The 18424-nt window shown below is 31.5% G+C and overlaps 1 protein-coding gene and 1 long non-coding RNA gene across 2 annotated transcripts in view; both read right to left on the reverse strand.

Moving 5' to 3' along the window:
• LOC117172079 overlaps nt 1-12720 on the reverse strand; it is a 56471-nt gene extending 43751 nt beyond the window's left edge. The window contains exon 1 of the long non-coding RNA XR_004466963.1: nt 12445-12720. This is a non-coding gene — a long non-coding RNA (uncharacterized LOC117172079). The remainder of the gene's footprint in view (nt 1-12444) is intronic.
• Nucleotides 1-18424, reverse strand: part of LOC117171957 (phosphatidylinositol-glycan biosynthesis class X protein) — a 132190-nt gene that overhangs the window by 57418 nt on the left and 56348 nt on the right. The gene's annotated exons all lie outside the window — the stretch shown is intronic.

Consider the following 18424-nt stretch of genomic DNA (forward strand, 5'->3'; position numbering starts at 1 on the left):
AGTCGTCATCAAACTCTGTGACGCCATCATCCCTTTTTTCGCATAAAAAACACTTCTTCATTGCAGGGATTACTTGCACTAAATTACACTGACCGAATTGCTACGAAAATGTCCATGCGAATGTAGTTGAAAACGATCGTGTCGTCGTCTTGCTGTGCCGGGGAAATTTTTTAAAGCGAGCAACAACTTTTTTGCACCAACGGAGCCATGGAAACCGCGTTGCATAATGATTTCAATTTTACGCTCTTCATTTCTATGAAAAATTCGAACATTAACTCGGTAGTTCAGAAAAGTTCAAAGGTAAGCCACCACTTTGACCGGGTTACACTATGGCAACCCACCCGGTAACAAGCGTTGAATTCAGAAAAATGAAGAATTTGTATTCCTATGAATATGCGATTTTTCCTCCGTCTAAAAATCCCCAAACGGGAACAGAAAAAGTGCAAATCCTATTCCTCTCAATCGACTTAGCAAAATTTAACGAAAACATTTATTTAACCTATTTTTCATTATTAAATCTTTTTATAACTTATAAATTCGAAAATATTCAAATTTATAATTATTTATGTTTTGATAATTTATTTAAACGTCTTAAAAAATGCAACAAAGAAATCTATGCAAATGTTTGAATTTAAATAATTTTAACTCTAGAGAGGGAGAGTTAAATTGAATTTAGATCAGAATTTACATTTTCGCATGAAGGAATTAAAACAACTTATTACACATATTTTGTGAACTTATTAGATGCCATTATATAAAATCAAAATATGACCACTTCTGAGGAATAAAAAATATCTCTGTGAGCTGCGTTACCGGTACAATTAGAAGGAATTAAATATATTGAAAACACGTTCTCTTTGGGAGAATAGAAAACTATTTGGCGGTCGCTATGGAAATAGAAGTGAATAAGTTTAGGAGGTATTTTATTCTTATTGTGGCATTTTAGGCAGATGGAAAAATCGCGCATTCAAAATAATAGAATAATCTTCACTTTTGCGCTGAAATCTGAAAATATTAATTTTTCTCTATTCTACGCTTATTACCGGGCATTGCAATGTTGAACCAGTGACCGAGTTCTTCATAAAAAAACAAAAATTATTCTTCAACAATATGTTTGCAAACTAAAAAAGAATTTCATAAATAATTGCTGTTTTGGAATTGTTTTTTGAACTTTGCACTCAAATCACTATGGCAACCGTTTACAGCAGTGGTCAATTAATAACAATACAGTTTAAAAAATTTTATTTTTGCATTAACATTGTACATGTCGAATTTTGCAGCGGGATCTCGGACCATTTAAACCTATGGATCTTTTAAAAAATCAAACTTGCATATTTTTGAAAATGAACAAACTTTTTGTAACTTTTGTCTAAATAAGAAATTTCATGATAATAGTTTCGAAAAACATATATTTTATATCTAGTACGGGCGAGCTCCGCAGTGTATCGTACTAGCGAAAGTATACACTGCGGAGCTCGCCCGTGCAAAATTCAATCACATCGCGCTGCACGATTGTGTTCAACCCGCTAGGTTTTATATAAATAATAGTCTGAGGAAGCTCAAACTTTCCAAAAAGTTCAACAATACGCTTAAGATTACGATAAGCGCGAATACCCCGTGGAAATCGAAAATTTCCTCGATACATTTCAAACACGAACGTCGAAAAACATGGTTTTTCATTCGGATTAAAAGAACATTAAATTAATATTAACTTTTGATATATTTTTTGATACTGTATTCAACGCTAGACGTTCCTGAACAGAACGCAAAAAAAAATTCTTGATAAGTTGAAAAATGGCTGTTCAGCGGCGATTTAAGTTTTGAAAAACATGGATTTTTCGATTCAAAAATCATCAGTTTTTATTTTTTTTTAACGGAAACTATAATGTTTACGAAAAAAGTTTAAACAGGTACATCATTTCATTTTTAAAAAGCTATCGAGCAGTATTTTTCATTTTTCCAAATTCGGACTTTTGATTTTGACTCGTAATGTCACCGCGCAGACAATACTTTTACGCGTTTTCGAGCGCTCAGCGAGTTATTGCATCCAGGGGCTCAATTTTGATTGATATTTCTTAACCTATCAAAAAGAAATTTTTTCTTTTTTTTTGAAAATTTTCAAGATGTTGAAAAGCAAGTAACTTTTTAAAGTTTTATCGAATTCAAAAATGTCATAATGATAATTTGCATCACTTTTTGACGCGTACCAGGAAATTTGACAAAAATTTCTAAATCCCATAAAAAATTTTTATTCAAATTTTGAAAGAGCTTAAACTTTTTGAATGTTTGTTTAATCGAAACATTTAACTGACGTAGTTTCTAAATATATTTGATAGCTTGTGATGAATTTAAATGAATTTCCTAATCTTTTAGAAAACTATTTTTCTCTATTTTTCTAAACATTTTCAAAATTTTCAAAAATATATAACTTTTCTAACTTTCATCGAAATTAAAATGTTTATTTGGATAATTTGCATACTTGGATTCGTGGTTTACACTAGATTAAAAGATTACAAGATTGCGTGAGATGTTAAAAGATGTCATAGCTTATATAGCAAATTCATCATATAGAAAAAATTACAGTATAATCAGCATTTTGAATAAATAATCCAAACATATTATAGGATTTAATATAACACGTAGAGAAACTACAGAGGAACGATTTTTTTACCACTCATAATATCACATAAAAGTACAAAAAAATAGCGATTATGTACAAAATATGTAAACCTTAAACAGCAAAAATCTGTATAATCACTTGATATCTTGAAAAATTATTTTAAGTCCATTACAATCATTGAATTATAGAATGATAATAATAATGTGTACAAAATAACTACGTTTTTCCCGCAAAGGATAAAAACGATTATTTCTGGCCTTGCCGAGGCCTGACCTTCGGGAATACCCTTTCCTCTTCCCTCTCAAGTTAGACGTGTGGTTTGCTCTCTTTCAACCCTTTTCATTCATTCATCTTGCCCTTAAATCTTTTGAATCGCCCTCCTGAAGTTGTTTCGAATTTTTTTCGTCTTTGGGACTAGGACTAGACCCGCAACTAGTGCGACCTTCAGTGCATTTGAGCCGGCAAGGAATTAAATCAGGTCAGGCCTCGGCAAGACAGGAAATAATCGTTTTTTACCCATTGGGAGAGAAACGTAGTTATTTCATGTCTGTGCCTTCGGCCTGACATTGGAGAAATGTTTGGAGTCTACCAGCACAGTGAAAATAGTGTACTGTGACTTCTAAAATAAAATGACTGTAGGAAGCATGCTTAGATGAAACAATAAGACGGAACATCCCATGTCATTCTCGTGATAAAGAAAGTGGTCTGTCCATTTATCTAAAATAATGCTTGAAAAAAGTATTCTGACCCTTCCACACTGAGAAACTTTGTACTGGAAAAATGACTAAATTAGGTAACAATTTTTCTGAACATTTTCAAAATTTTCAAAAGTATATAACATTTCTAATTTTCATCGAAAGTAAAGTTTTTATTTGGATAATTTGCAAGTCTTTTACCCATCTATAAGAAACTTTAACAAAACGTTTTTAATTTGAAATTTTTTTTCAAATTTTGAAAATGCTCTAAATTGTTTACTTCTGGTTAAAAATATCTGATTAACGAACTTAACCTTCTTTTTGGGAACCCTAAGAAGTGTATCAAAGGCTGACTTGATTGGACCAATGCTTCAAAAGTCAGCGTGGCTACAACATTCAGGTAACCATACATACAGTCATACAGATAGACATACATACAGACAGACAGAAGCCGTTAAGATTGTATGATTTTCGGATTCTGTAAGTGCCGAAATGTAAAGATCCGTTAAAACCCAGAGATCTACAATTTGAACGATTACATTACACTCTCATGAAGGAGAATGTAAAAATTTGTCTACAATTTTGAAAAGGCTCTAACTTTTTAAATTTTGGGTTAATCGAAAAATTCGGCCTGAATAGTTATGAAATCTATTTGTTATTTTTAAATTCTTGAAATGTATATACATTTTCTAATTTTCATTGAAAGTGAAAAATATTATTTGGATAATTTTAAAGTCTTCTATCCCTGAGGATCCTTGGCAATATTTAGCTACAAGAACGGACCCCTATTTAGCTAAATTAACGGGACCGTTACCTAACGAACAGATGGTTTTCGTAGTAATAGATTACTACTCCAGATATCAAGAATTAACATTAAAAAAAAAACCACTTCCAGAAAGGGTGTGCAAAAAGCTCGAAATTTCGAGTCAGGTTGGCTCGATTTTCTTCGAGTCGAGTCGAGCCGGGTATGCTTGAAATTCCGAGTTCTCGAAATTTGCGAGCTACTCCAACGTTTCGAGAACTCGAACGGCTTCAAATACTCGCAAGTTTCGAGTTCTCAAAGACATTCGAGTACTCGAAAGTTTCGTTACTAGGGGTTTTTTTGAATTTCTAACGGTGATTTAAAAATCAAAAGTAACAATTCGTGATTTTTCATCCAAAGCGGCGACTAGATTTTTGAGAATTTCAATAAATTGACGAATGAGAAATTTAATAAACTGACGGGTTTCCATGACTCAGCATACTAGAGTTTTTTTCGGACTTCTGATGATAAATTCACAGTCGAGATTAATAAATTCGAACGTTTTGATCCAAAATGGCGATCAAATTTTGAAAAAATGTATTATATTCAGGAACCTTTCAGCTTGTAGCCTTTAACATATTTAGAGATTGACGTTTACACTTATTGCCTAAAAATTATAAAAATTCCGGAATTTTTATAATTTTTAAGCATCAAGTGTAATTGTAAATCTCTAAATATGTTAAAAGATTTCCGTATTTAATGCTAAATAAATAAATATGAATTTTAAACAATAAATTTATTGAGACTTGCCTTTTTATTACGAATCACGAAGCCACATTTATACAAATTAATTATCTTACATACTTTCAGCAACATTGAACTAATCGATACAAAAAAATATGCCCGCTGCGTGGTACATACTTAGTCCACGCTGCGCGCGCGCCGAATCGCGTCAAATTTGATGACGCCGAAGGCGCGCGGGTACTCTCTCGCGCTTTGCGCTCGTTTTCGTACGTTTAGTGCGTACACTTCTGCTACAATTTTTTAAATATTATGAATATTGTAACTTAAATCGTCAACTGTAATTTAAGTTACAGAGGAATTACATCCATAAACTGGAACTAAATTTTTTTCCATATGCTTAAAGAAGGATCTCAAAACACCTGCAGCTTTGAAGATTACATTCTCGTTGCGACACTCGCGGTTCAGGTTCGATAGTTAGGTAAGAGAGTACATTTTCTTTAAAAATAAAGGGCAGACCTTTCAAAATTAAGAGTCAAAACATCCACCAGTGTAATTTTGTGATTGTGAATTCTCTCTTGTTAAAAGAGCTCAGCTCGAGAGTTTGAGCACACCTACGGCACGCGACTGATGACCATCGCACTCCGCGCTCGGTCTTTGCATTTCTCCCGCATTCGTGCATAGACCTTTTAAAATCAAAGGTCAACGGACCGACAACTTTGATTTTGTGATTGTGAACTCTCTTTTCTTAAAGCTCTTTCGGCTTTAACGAACACATTCTCATCACGTGTTTCGTGCTTCGCACTCGATTTTTTCACAAATGTCAACTTTTCTACATTATACACAAAACTTTTATATCAAATATAATATATTTTCTATGTAACTCTGACTGTGATTGGTTATTCAAATATTGCAAAATAAAGCACAAATTGTATTTATAATGATTATTTTAATATTTGTTTCGTATTTTGCTTTAAATTGCATTCTAAGCTGCGCTGAAACATGTATCATTTCAATCAATTTATACCATTACAATTCATAATATGCATACAAATTGAATCATACTATTTTTTATTTCCTTGTTTTTATAATTTTTTATATTTTCAATCTTGTGTTTTACGATTAAAGAAGAACTATTGTGTATCTGCATATGGTCTAATACAGAAATCTATATAGGGTCCTCTATAGGATCCTTTGTCTTCTTTCGTCTTTTTTGTCCTTTTTCCAAAACTTTAATTTTTTTATTTTTAATCTTATTTTTTACGATTGAAAGAAAATATACTCGTCCTTTCGAAAATGATTAATAATAAATTTATAGATCTTTTTAGGCAAACAACTTTTGTCTGTTAATTTTAGTTCGTACTTATGTCGTTTTTTCAAAACAATTTAATATTTTTATTTTGAATGTTATTTTGTACGACTAGAGCAAAAACTACGTGTCCTATAAAAAGTTATAGCTCTTTTTTGGATAAACAAGTTTTGTCTCATTTTTTTTCGTAGCTTGTGTCATTAGTCCAAAAGTTTTTTATTACAAAATTGTCAATGTTTTTTTTTACTATAAACAAAAACTACGTGTCCTATCGAAAAGTGAATCATTACAAATTTGGAGGTCTTTCCAGGGCACGCAATTTTAGCTCATTCATTTTTTGCGTATCATGCATAGTTTGACCAAAAAATAGAATTTTTGGATTTTTCATTATTTTTGGTAAGATCAAATTTGAAATGTTCAATTTTTCGACCAAATTAGAAAAGCTGTTATGATAATCATGTAGGTCTTTAAAAAATCAACGTTTTTCTTCTCTTGACATTTTTTCATATCATGCGTTATTTGGCTTAAAATGTTCATTTATAATTTTCTTTTTATAGAAAAAAGTCATAGGGATAAATTATTTGAATTTTTAAGAACTATGAATAGCCGTACATAGAATTTTTAAATCTAGAAAAAATTGTGGTTTCTAAAATTGTTGGTAAGAAAGAATTTTGAATTTTCAACTTTTCGGCCACTTAAAAAAAGTTGTTATAATAATCTTGTAGGGCTTTAAAAAATCAACGTTTTTCTTTTCTCATATCATGTGTTATTTGGCTTAAATTGATCATTTTAGTTTGTTTTTTTGGATTTTTAGAATGCTCTAACTCTGATAATTTTCTTTTTATAGAAAAAAGTCATAGAGATAAATTGTTTGAGTTTCTGAGTACTATGAATAACCGTTCATAGAATTTTGAAATCCTGAAAACAGTGGTTTCAAAAAGTTGAGGTACGATCAAATTTTGAATTTTCAACTTTTCGACAAAATTAAAAAAGTTGTTATGATCATCTTGTAGGGCTTTCAAAAATTTTGAAAACGTGCTCACTTTTTGAATTTTGATCCAAAATAGCTGGTTTACGAACTTGTTCTTTATTTTTAGGCCTTAAAAAAGTGTGCTATAGCAGAATTCAATCTGATAAATTTTTCGAAAGTTATCGTGCCTGAAGTATACAGGCAGACAGACATACAAACATGCAGACAGACAGACAAACACCTTCGTAAGAATCGTTTTTTTCTGACTGAGTGGATATCGAGACGTGGAGATTTGTTGAAGACCGACAAAGTGAGATTTAACATAAAACCAATACCTTCTCATTATGATGAGAAGGTAAAAACATTTTTACATTCTCATCCATGAGAGCGTAATGTAATCGTCCCAATTTTCGATCTTTGCTTTTCAACGGATCTTTACGTTTCGGCACTCACAGAATCCGAAAATCATAAAATTTCATCGGTGTATGTCTGTCTGTCTGTATCTCTGTATGTATGTTTACCCGAATGTTGTAGCCACGCTAACTTTTGAAGGATTTCTATAATCAAGTCAGCCTTTGATACACATCTTAAGTTTCCCAAAATGAATGCTAAGTTCGTTAAGCAGATATTTGCAACCAAAATTAAAAGATTGAGAGCATTTTCAAAATTTGAAAAAATTTTCTTTTTAAATTTGAAATTTTTTAAAAGTTTCTTATAGATGGGTAGAGTTCAGAAAAATAAACAAAAAATATTTTTCTAAAAGATTAGAAAATTTCATTTAAATTCATCACTAGATATCAAATATATTTAAAAACTATGTCACCTAAATTTTTCGATTAGACAAAAATTCAAAAAGTTTGAGCGTTTTCAAAATTTAAATTAGAATTTGTTTATGAGTTTTTGGAAATTTCGTCCAATTTTCTGATACATGTCAAAAAGAATTGCAAATTATCCCAATGACATTTTTAAATTCAATAAAACTGCAGAAAGTTATATGCTTTTCAAAATTTGGAAAATTTTCTGAAATAGGAAAAAAAATTGTTTAATAGGTCAGGAAATATCAATCCAAATTTCTACTAGATAAAAAATAAATGTTTTTAGAAACTATTATCATGACATTTTTTAATTAGACAAAAGTTCCAAAAAGTTGGATCATTTTTAAAAATATGCAATTTTGATTTTTTAAGATATCCATAAGTTTAAAACGTTATTCTTAGTAGATTTTAACACGATTTACGAATGATCTTGATGAAGTTTTTGAAGAGGACACGAATTAACGAGCCAAAGCACGAATTTCGTAATGAGAATGTAATCGTCAAAGTCGTAGGTGCTTTGAGAACCTTCTTTAAAATCAAATCGAAAAAAATGTTCGAGATGTTTCGATTTAAGTTATAGTCTTAACAATATATAAAAAAATTTAGTTAAAGTGTGCGCATTAAACGTATGAAAACGAGCGCGAAGCGCGAGAGCTTACCCGCGTGCCCTAGGCGCGCTCAAACTCGGCGCTCAAACTCGGCGCTCAAACTCGTAGGCTTTGATTCCGTTTGTTCAAACTTCAGTTCTAAGGCAACTCTGCTTTGATATATTAATCTAGAACATTTTCAATTCGTGTCCAATTGAAAAAGTTTATCAAGATAATTTATAAATCTTGTTAGTATCTACTAAAGATAACGCTTAACGATCTCTTAATAACGAAAATGACATATTTTTGAAAATGATCTAACTTTTAGAATTTTGGACTAATTGAAAAATTTCATGAGAATAGTTTCGAATTAAATTCTATATCTAGAAGAAATTTGAATTTAAATGTCTTAATCTACGGAGAAAAAAAATGTTCTCCATTTTTTGAAAAATTTGAAAATGTTGAAAAGGATATAACTTTTTTAATTTCTGTCGAAATTAGAACTGTAACTAGGACGATTTGCAAGTACTTTTGTCGCGTACGGAAAACTTTGGAAAAAGTTTCTATAACTCTTTTAAAAAATGTTATTTCAAATTTTGAAGCAGCTCTTATTTAATTAGGTCTAATCAAAATATTTAACTAAGATAGTTTTCAAATATATTTGATATCTAGTGACAAACTTTGAATGAAATTTCCTAATCTATCAGAAGACCGAATAACTAATTGAAAATAGCTCTTGTTTAATAATTAATGCAAAATAGCATGGACTCTATATTTATATACATCAAAGCAAGAGGTCTAAAATGGATGATGCTTGTGTAAATCCACAATGTTGGATTGGGGAGGTTTTTTTTTTTTTAAATATATACAATCAAGTGGCCTAAAACGTATTATGCTTATAAAAATTCCAAGTATACCAAGTAAATTTTAATGAGTGAGTACAACAAAAAATATTTAAACAAAAATAAATTGTTTACACAATTTTTAATTAGTTGACAAATACTTATAAACATTCCACTTGACAAAAAAAATAATTTATGGCAAAAAAGAGAAAAACAGAACATTTATGTGTCAATTTTGGGCTAAACTGTCAATTTTAGTTTTTTGGGCCATTTTTGGGGCTCCACATGGAGGGGTGGGGGGCATAAAAATTTAAAGTAATTTAATGGAAATGATTGATTAGAGACTCCCCAACAAATTCTTAATATCTCCCGCAATTTAAGTTTAAATTCATAAGCGGGAATCCCATTTTTCCGAAAATCAAAATTTCCTCATGTCAATCTTATGTGATTTTCAGGGCTATTGCTGTACGTCTTAATATTAACTGATTTGGCTTAAACTTGGAGGAAATTTTTTCCGGCAACCTCACAAAATGGGGGGGGGGGGCATGCCCTCTACTCCAAAAAAAATGTTAACAGGTATGATATTGGACCAACCTAATGTTCATTGATACAGTCAAAATTAGTGATAAAAATCAAGAATTTATGTTTTCCGCGAGATGAAAAGACACTTGTTATTGATTTGGTTCTTATCTCCTCTTATAGAATGTAATAAAATTGACTTCAAATTTCAGAAAATAGCTTCACGCATTAAACTCGATGAATTTAATTCAGTTTCTATCCTCTTTAAAAGAATTGAAATGTTTTGATGCAAGAACACAAAAAGTCAATTTTTCCTAAATTAATGTTTTCATTAACATAATTAAAAGCTGCAAGCATTACAAAAATTTTACATGTTTAGAAATTTAATAAATACCTATATATGACATCGATAGTAAAACGCCTGAGGAATTTTTAGTTAAAAAAGTTCTGTAGATCCTATTGGGTTCTTCTGTATTTTCGATGATGCTTGAATGCATTAACTGCACTGATTTCCTCGTTAAATTATATGAAATTAAAAATTAATGACAGCCGGGAATGAAACAAGAACAATTGCCATTGCTATAAACAATTTTATATTTGGCTGGATCGAGTCGTGCCTGAAAATTGCGGGAGTTGGAAAAGGGGGCGGACCAGTCATCTCAATATTTCGGGATGGCTGACAAAACTTATGGAAAATATTTGATTATACTCATCCCGAATTTCGGGACGAGACACTTCGTTTGTATTTATTATTTCTGAAACTAGAATTTTTTCTATGTAATTAGTTCTTTTCGTCTCAAGAATATTATCTTCACATGATATATTGCCATTTAATAATAAATGTTAATTTTACAAACAATTCTTATAAACAAATATTTCAAATTTCGGAGCGTAGTCAATTTTTGGTCACAAGGAAATTAAAAATTGATTTTTGAGAACTTCTTTGTTTGCTTCTCTACAAATTTTGTTTCTTGTCGCGTTTACCGTGCCTTTAATTTTAATAGGTAATTGTAAACAGAAAATGTAATATTTGGTTAATATTTTTCATTAAATTTTATAAATTACAATTTTTAGAGTAGGATATAGCGAATAAAATCAATTGATCAATAGAAATGACAAACTATCCACTTAATTAGGGAAAGTTTGTGAACGGGACAGTGTTAGTGCCAAAATACTGACAATCGTGACAAAGCGTTTTCTTTAAGGGGCGCCTAGTACCTTCTCGCGGTGCACACAATGGCTGCCGGCACATTGGCAATTGGGTCAGCGCCCCTTCCCTGCCCCAACGAGACGTAATGCAATACCGCTCATTGTCCGAGTTTTGTACTTGGGCCAAATTGTTTTCCGTTCGTCGACAATAAACTTTCCATCTGCAAATGGACTTCCTTAATTCCTGTCTCGAAGTCAAATTTCTCACTTGTTACGTTTGTCCCATCATAAAAGAAGTGGAATGAAACTCTTCGGAACTTCATTTTCTAAACAATTTTTAAAATCATTTTTTAGGATACATGTTTACGTAACATTGTAATGTAAATTTTACATACTTTTTTACATAAATGTTAAATTACGTTATTCTTACACGAATTTCATTAAAATATGAGTTAAATGTAGGCTATGCAGTTATATAACTGATACAAAATGTATTTATTAGCACGTTAAGTAATTAATATATAAATGCTGACAACGACTGTATAATTATTGTGTTCGATTATGTAATTTTAATACTCTAAAAAATATCAGATTAGACACGTAACGCAGATGTAACGAAAATGAATTTTTTTAATCGAGTCTTAAATAGTTTTTCTAATTTTAGCAAATCTCAGTTTAGTATATGTACGTCAATTATTGCCATTGTTATATCAGTATTAAATAACAGTTACATGTGTGTTAGCATAAACGAATTTAACATATCGATTCGTTATATTACTGTTCTGTTATTGATCAAGCCCTTTTCTGTTTTTCTCATTTTTTTTACTTTTAATTTTATGATATTTTTGTATAAAAAATCTTCCTTTTAGCACTTTTTTTTCAGTAGAAATTTCAATGTTTGGAGATTTAATTGTTAATTAGTGTAAATAATAAAGTACTTAGCAATCCTTATCGGAAAGAATTGTCCAGTACTTTCGTAGGACAACAATAAACTGAGTTCGCAGGGCAAGTTACGTTATCTTTTGTAATCAGGCAAGAGTTCCAAATTCGATCCAACAACTGCGGATGACTCAAGCCTCAAGGCTCCGTTCACTCGGTTTCGCTTTGCTTTGCTTCGGTCGACGTTGGCCCGGTTTATCTCCGTCCGATCTAGAAATAATCTTAGATACGTTCTCTCCTTCTCTTAGTCTTCAACAAAATCCTCTGCCTGACGTCGTACCATGTTTTTTTCACTTTCTTTTTATATTCTGTCTCTTCATTTCAAATATTTTCCTTCCATAATTAAAAAAAAAAACCTAATAATTGAAAAACTCAGCATACAAATAACACAATTTTCACTTCAGCAGTCAATTTTATCCACAAAATTAAATATTTTAATGCTCAAGGAGAAAATTTATACACAACGTTTAACCCACACTCGGCTCAGTATCGCTTATCGTATAATTGATCACCTACCTCTTCCAAGAATCACCAAAAGCGAATTCATTTCAAACTTCCCGCCGCATTTTTCAGCGGCAAATTTAAAATTCCATCACTATTGCTGGTTTAATCATTCTTTTTGAGACTTGAACAAAAGAGATGTGGGTTTTTGGCTCTGTATACAGGAAAACAAAGTACTGGTGACAGATTTGAAAGTTCAAATTGGGACACCGGACGCGGTCGTCATTGAAAGCTGTATAGGAAAACTCGAGTCACGACAGACAGGACAGCAGGAAGCACTAAATCACCTTTGTGTCGTCTAGCAGATATTAGTGACTGAACATCACGCTTTCTCGCCATCGGCAATTTCAAGATTTGACTGTGCCAAGAAAAATTCGCCGACGAAATGGTCGATCTACCTTATCATCCGTGAAATTAATGTTATTGGCGCCATTTTGGAGTCTGCGAATAAAAAGGGATCAAATTTAAAGTTTATTTTTGACTTTGAAGTTCTCAATTACGTTTCCGTTAAAATATTTAAAAAAAACCTATGGTAAGGATCGATAACAAATTATGTGGCAAGTGCTGCCAATAATATTCTTTAAATCGAAAATGATAATCTTCTAGCGACAAAAACATTTGCAAACACAAAAAGATGTTTTAAGTTAAGAAAATCAGTATTCTTTTAAGACAAAGAAGTCTTGTCAAAAACAAAAAAAGTACTTAAAATTTAGAAAAAGATATATTTGTCAATTTTCTTGAATTGTATATTGAGGTGAAACCAAAAGAAGCTGTAACAAGAACTATATTTTCTTCTGTGAACTGTTCCACAATAATCCTCTTAGCGAAGTCCAATTTACTCGTTTCAGTTATTTGATATGCACGCATGCGATAATATGTTAAGTAGGCCAGTCTTCAAAATTATCTCTGAATTTACTAAATTTCAGAAAAATGAAATAAGCAAATCATTAAAAATTTTTAAGTTTCCCGATCTTGCTTTTGTATGTTATTATTCATAATATTATAAATAATATTAATATTATAAAAAACTTAAATAATTAAGCTCCTGTACAGAAAAGTCTAAGGGGTCCCTTACAGCCGTGTATACATATAAACGTGGGCCTGGTAAGACACTGACCAGTTTTCCCTAGTTCTGGCGTGGCCCTGGTTGAGTAAAGTAGCGAGGGCCATATATGGCGTGTAACGCTTTAGCAGATTTTTGCCCTATTTAGGGCAAATTTGTCAGAGCCTATCCACTTTTTCTGAGCTATGCCCTCCTTTTCCAAATTATAATAATAATAAACAAAAACTAGTTTTAAGAAAGGAAATTTATTTTATTTAGTATAATGCTACTGAAAATACATATTATATTATAATTTTTCAGTCTGTGATGCTGCAAAAAACCCCTTTTCAAGACCAATAATATTTTAGCAATTCATTTAAATCCACATTTGACATTACATCTTGAGTCGAGACCTCCACCTTTTACTTATATTTATGTTCAGCCTTATTTGCCTTCGCATCATAAGTGTATACTCGGAATCTTCCGTATAAAGGCAACTTTGTCTAAGATTTTTTACCATCAACAATCGTATTTTTTGGTCAGTATCTTGAATAGTTTTTACAAAAAAGATACAATTTTGCGAACGAAGTCGGATTATAATGTGGTGGCACAAAATTTGTAACCACTTGACCTATTATTGGATCAAAGAACAATCAACTATTTAGCACAAAATCACTAGACCGCCATCAAACTCTACTATCTGATATGCATGCATTTCGACTGGTTTGGATGCTATGAAATATGTATTTAGTTAGATTCTTCGCTTTAATCAGAGAAGCTGTTTTGATAGTATTAGACTATTTAATATATTTTTTTAAAGAACGCGAAAGAATATTTAAGGTTACTTAAAGAGACAAAATTATATTTAAGACAAGAATTTGGAAAATTGTTTCTCTAAGAAAATTTTGGACAGCTTTAGGAATATTTTTCTATTTTTATCATGCTACTAAATATAAGTATCTGCAGGATTTAATTCGTGTGGAGAATTATTGTCAGATCATAAATTTAAAAGACTAAAAAGCACAAAAATTTCGTAAAACAATTTGTGTAATATAATCTATAGTGTAACAAGTTAGAGAAATCAATCCTAATCTATGAATATTGTGTAAAAAGATTCTTAATGTTAATCAGAAGAAAAAAAATTGGAAAATCATCATAAAAATATTTCGAAAAATAATACAATAATGATAAAATCCGTTTTTCGTCAATTATAAGCTTTTAATTAAACAAATATAAGATTGATCAGAATGAATATCACTAATTACCAGGTGCCATGCCATGTGCTCGTAGAATAGAAGAAGCCATTATGCCATGTAGTCAAGTTTAATTTATTAATATCCACTCTCTGCAGTTATTTATTAGCACAAATTAATCCAGACAATGCGATTTATTAACGTATCGTATTGATTAATTTAATTATTTGATTAATCGTAAAGAAATACATTTTGTCGTTACCTTTAAACACATGAAATGCAGTACAGCGGAAATCTTCAATAGCCCTCCCTTCTATAGCCTTTTCGAGAATTGACGCCGCGCTTCATGTAGGTATAACAGGTGTTGCGCGGGATCTGCGGCTGTCACTCAAGCGAGCAGTCAGGCGTGAAAAACATAAGCGGAGCAGGCTATAATAAATTAGTTGCCACCCACCGTCAGCCCCAAAATCGGGGCTATCGAAGAGTTTCACTGTATTTCATGATAAGTTGGGGAAACCCCAGATGTCGGCAAGCCGAGGGCCAAACAGTAATACCAATGGCATAGGTTAAAACTTTATATTTTTAATAACTTGGAAAAAATGTTGCTTTTTTACCATATTTTTATACTATTTTTCATTTTTCAAAAACTATTCAATTAAGTAATAAAATCGATAATGTTTTTGTATCGCTTTTATTACGTCATTTAACAGCTTTTGAAAAATAAAAAGTGATATCCAGGTACACTTAGCTGAAAAATAATTTTTTTCAAATTATTAGAGAAACAAAGTTTCGTCCCATGCAGTTAGTATTATTGCGTGGCCCTCAGCGTGCAGACATCTCAACCGCTTATGTCACAACATAGAATATTTAAATTGACTTTATGGTAGCTTTATACCTCTGTCCGTCCAACCGGTACAGGTAGGAACTCCATAAGACTAAAAGAGATAGAGAACGGAAAATTGGACAATAAGTACTTCCTATTTCTTTTACTTTTATGGAGTAATCTGCCTGCAACAGTAGGACGAACAGAGGTATAAATGTACCATTATTCGAGCTGCATACTGCATTTGCGTCGATACGTTACATTGGTTACGTTACGGTGGAATTGATGCGCCACGGCGCGCTTTTTGAAATCTAAAAAATTCACTGAATACATCTTTTTAGAAACTTATTTTAATGTAAGTAAGAAAGGAACCTTTGGAAGGATCCTGTACAGAAACACATATAGGTATCTTTAGAGAAGGCCATAACGGAAACTGATATCGCTTACAGCTATAAAGTTGCCTTCCTTTTCACGGTGGGTTTACTCTCTAAATCTGAATTAGTGAAATTTCACTAATTCAAATAGCTAGAAATAGGTCACTGACAATCAGTGAAAGGTTACTTATTGATTCAGTGAAGTAACCACTTATTAGGGTTGGCAGCACTACACCATGTCAATTTAGCAATGGTAATAAAATAATATTTTAGTATAGTCAATCAAAGAATCATAGTAAAAACTTAAAACCCATAAATATGATCAAATATTAAAAAAGGTGAAAAGTTTCGATGCTTTTAAATGACAAACAACCCCACATTTTATTTTTATTTCAAGATTGGACTGCCATGTACACGCCCGTTAAGTAAGTACTTCCTATAAGAGTTAGAGTATATTTTTCCCGCAGTTAATTCAGCAGAATTACAGCTCGAAAATTAAAAAAATTTATTTCATTAAGGAATTATTCTTGCTACTACTTAAGTAAAAGAGTAACAACAACGCTTAACTTAACAATTTAGAGGTTATGTTTCACATGATTTACCCTGGTGTTACTGAAATGATTAATGAATTAGTTCGAAATCACTGATTAATCAGTGAAATGTCTAACTACTATTTCAATCAGTGAATTTTTCACTGATTCATATTTAGAGAGTAAAAAAATGTAAATTAGATTAAAGACCACGCGGCAAATTATTGTGGGGTATTGTTTTAGGAAGTGCATTTAGTAACAAAATTCAAACCCCAAAATCCTGGGTCCCCCTTTTTTTTATATTGACATTTTAATGTATTTTTTTATTTTGAAAAATATTTGTAATAATGCTAATAAATAAATGTGTAAACATTAAAAACTTCATAATTTGTATAATTTCATATGCATATAGGGTATGTGTATGCACGCGCGCGTATGTACAAATACCTATGTATAAATATATACACTATATGTATATATACTATTGAAACTTAATAAATTGAAATGCACCGTAGCTACTGATTTAATATTGTGCAAATATTTTGACAGGCATGATGACTCATGCAAGGAAACATCCTTGTACTTATTGTTCAATATCTAGTGATGAATTAAAAAAGTGAGTTTCACTTGTTCCCGTGCAGAAATCGCCTGATTTCAAACGTAATACCGATCTGCCGCTGATCGGATTTCCCGATCTGACCCTGATCAATAGAACTCTGTGTCCCATACCTAGACCGACCGGGCTAGACTGATTTCTTACTGAAACGCCACCTCCATGCGCTCGCAGAACTAGTGCTGCTTGAGGTTTTCTGATAGTGCAGTGAAATTTGTATACATACCACTCGTTTATAATATTCTATCAATTTTTAAAAATGCATGAGGCGAGCAAGCCACTCTGCGGACTTATTGAAACCTAACATCAATAAATTAATAATTAATTAAATTGTTTCAGGTAAAATTAGTATATTTGCCATTAGATGAGTCAAATATTATTAGATGATGAAATTTGTCAAGTTCTTTTGTTTTCAATTATTATTTAACAACTCAAGGTTTTTCGATTTAATGTGTTAGAATGATCAAATCTATTGACAAGAAATGGATTGCAGTATGCACAAAATTATAACGTTTTTAGATTATTAGAATGAAATATGAGATACAATCAATTATGTTATTGAAACTTTGATTCTGTATTAATAATAAATTCATTACAGAAATACATTAAGGACAAATTTTCATAACATGAATTTCAGAATCAAGTAATACAATAAAAATGCAAAATGCCAATTGTGTAGGGAATCCAACAACACGGAGAAAAAAAGAACGCGGAATTAGTGTTGCTGAGCCATGCGAACTTAACATGAGTTACGCCAAGCCAACACGGCTGTGGAACACTGCTGTTTTAGCAGGACTTTTCTGCTTCCTTGCCAGATGCTTCCCCAGGCCATACGAACCGACTAATATTCTGCCGCCGTGTGTTGTCGCGTATTTCAATTGTAATTGTGACGTGATTAATTATTGTATGATATATGCTGGACTGAAAAAGTAAACAGTAAGGATAAACGATTTTGTGCAACGTACATTAGGAGATTGGAGGTTAGACAACTGTATAGAAAGATTTCAAAATAAGTATTATAGTTGGCTTTATAACCTGAAAATTCAAAACATATACGTTACCAGATATTTGTTATTGATAATTTGAAAAAAAAATACAAAAGCTTTTGATTCTTTTCCTTTATTTGTAATCTTTTGTATTCATTATTTGTATTCTTTTTGACATTTATGTAACTATAGACTGCTTAAGGGCATGTGACACAGCTAAATACCTATATTACCTACCTCACTTTTTCCGTTCACTGAATGTTTTTTTGAACTTAAGAACTTTTTTTGCAAATAAAATATCGAGCTGAAACTTTGGAAGATTTATTAGGGTTCAATAAAGTACGTTTAGGTACTGCATTTCGGTAGGAACTTCACTGAAAATTATTTCATCTTTTTTCTGAACCTCAACATTTTGTGAACGTTCGAACTTTTTT

This window comes from Belonocnema kinseyi, chromosome 1 (assembly GCF_010883055.1).
Source record: "Belonocnema kinseyi isolate 2016_QV_RU_SX_M_011 chromosome 1, B_treatae_v1, whole genome shotgun sequence".
NCBI classification, from domain to species: Eukaryota; Metazoa; Arthropoda; class Insecta; order Hymenoptera; family Cynipidae; genus Belonocnema; species Belonocnema kinseyi.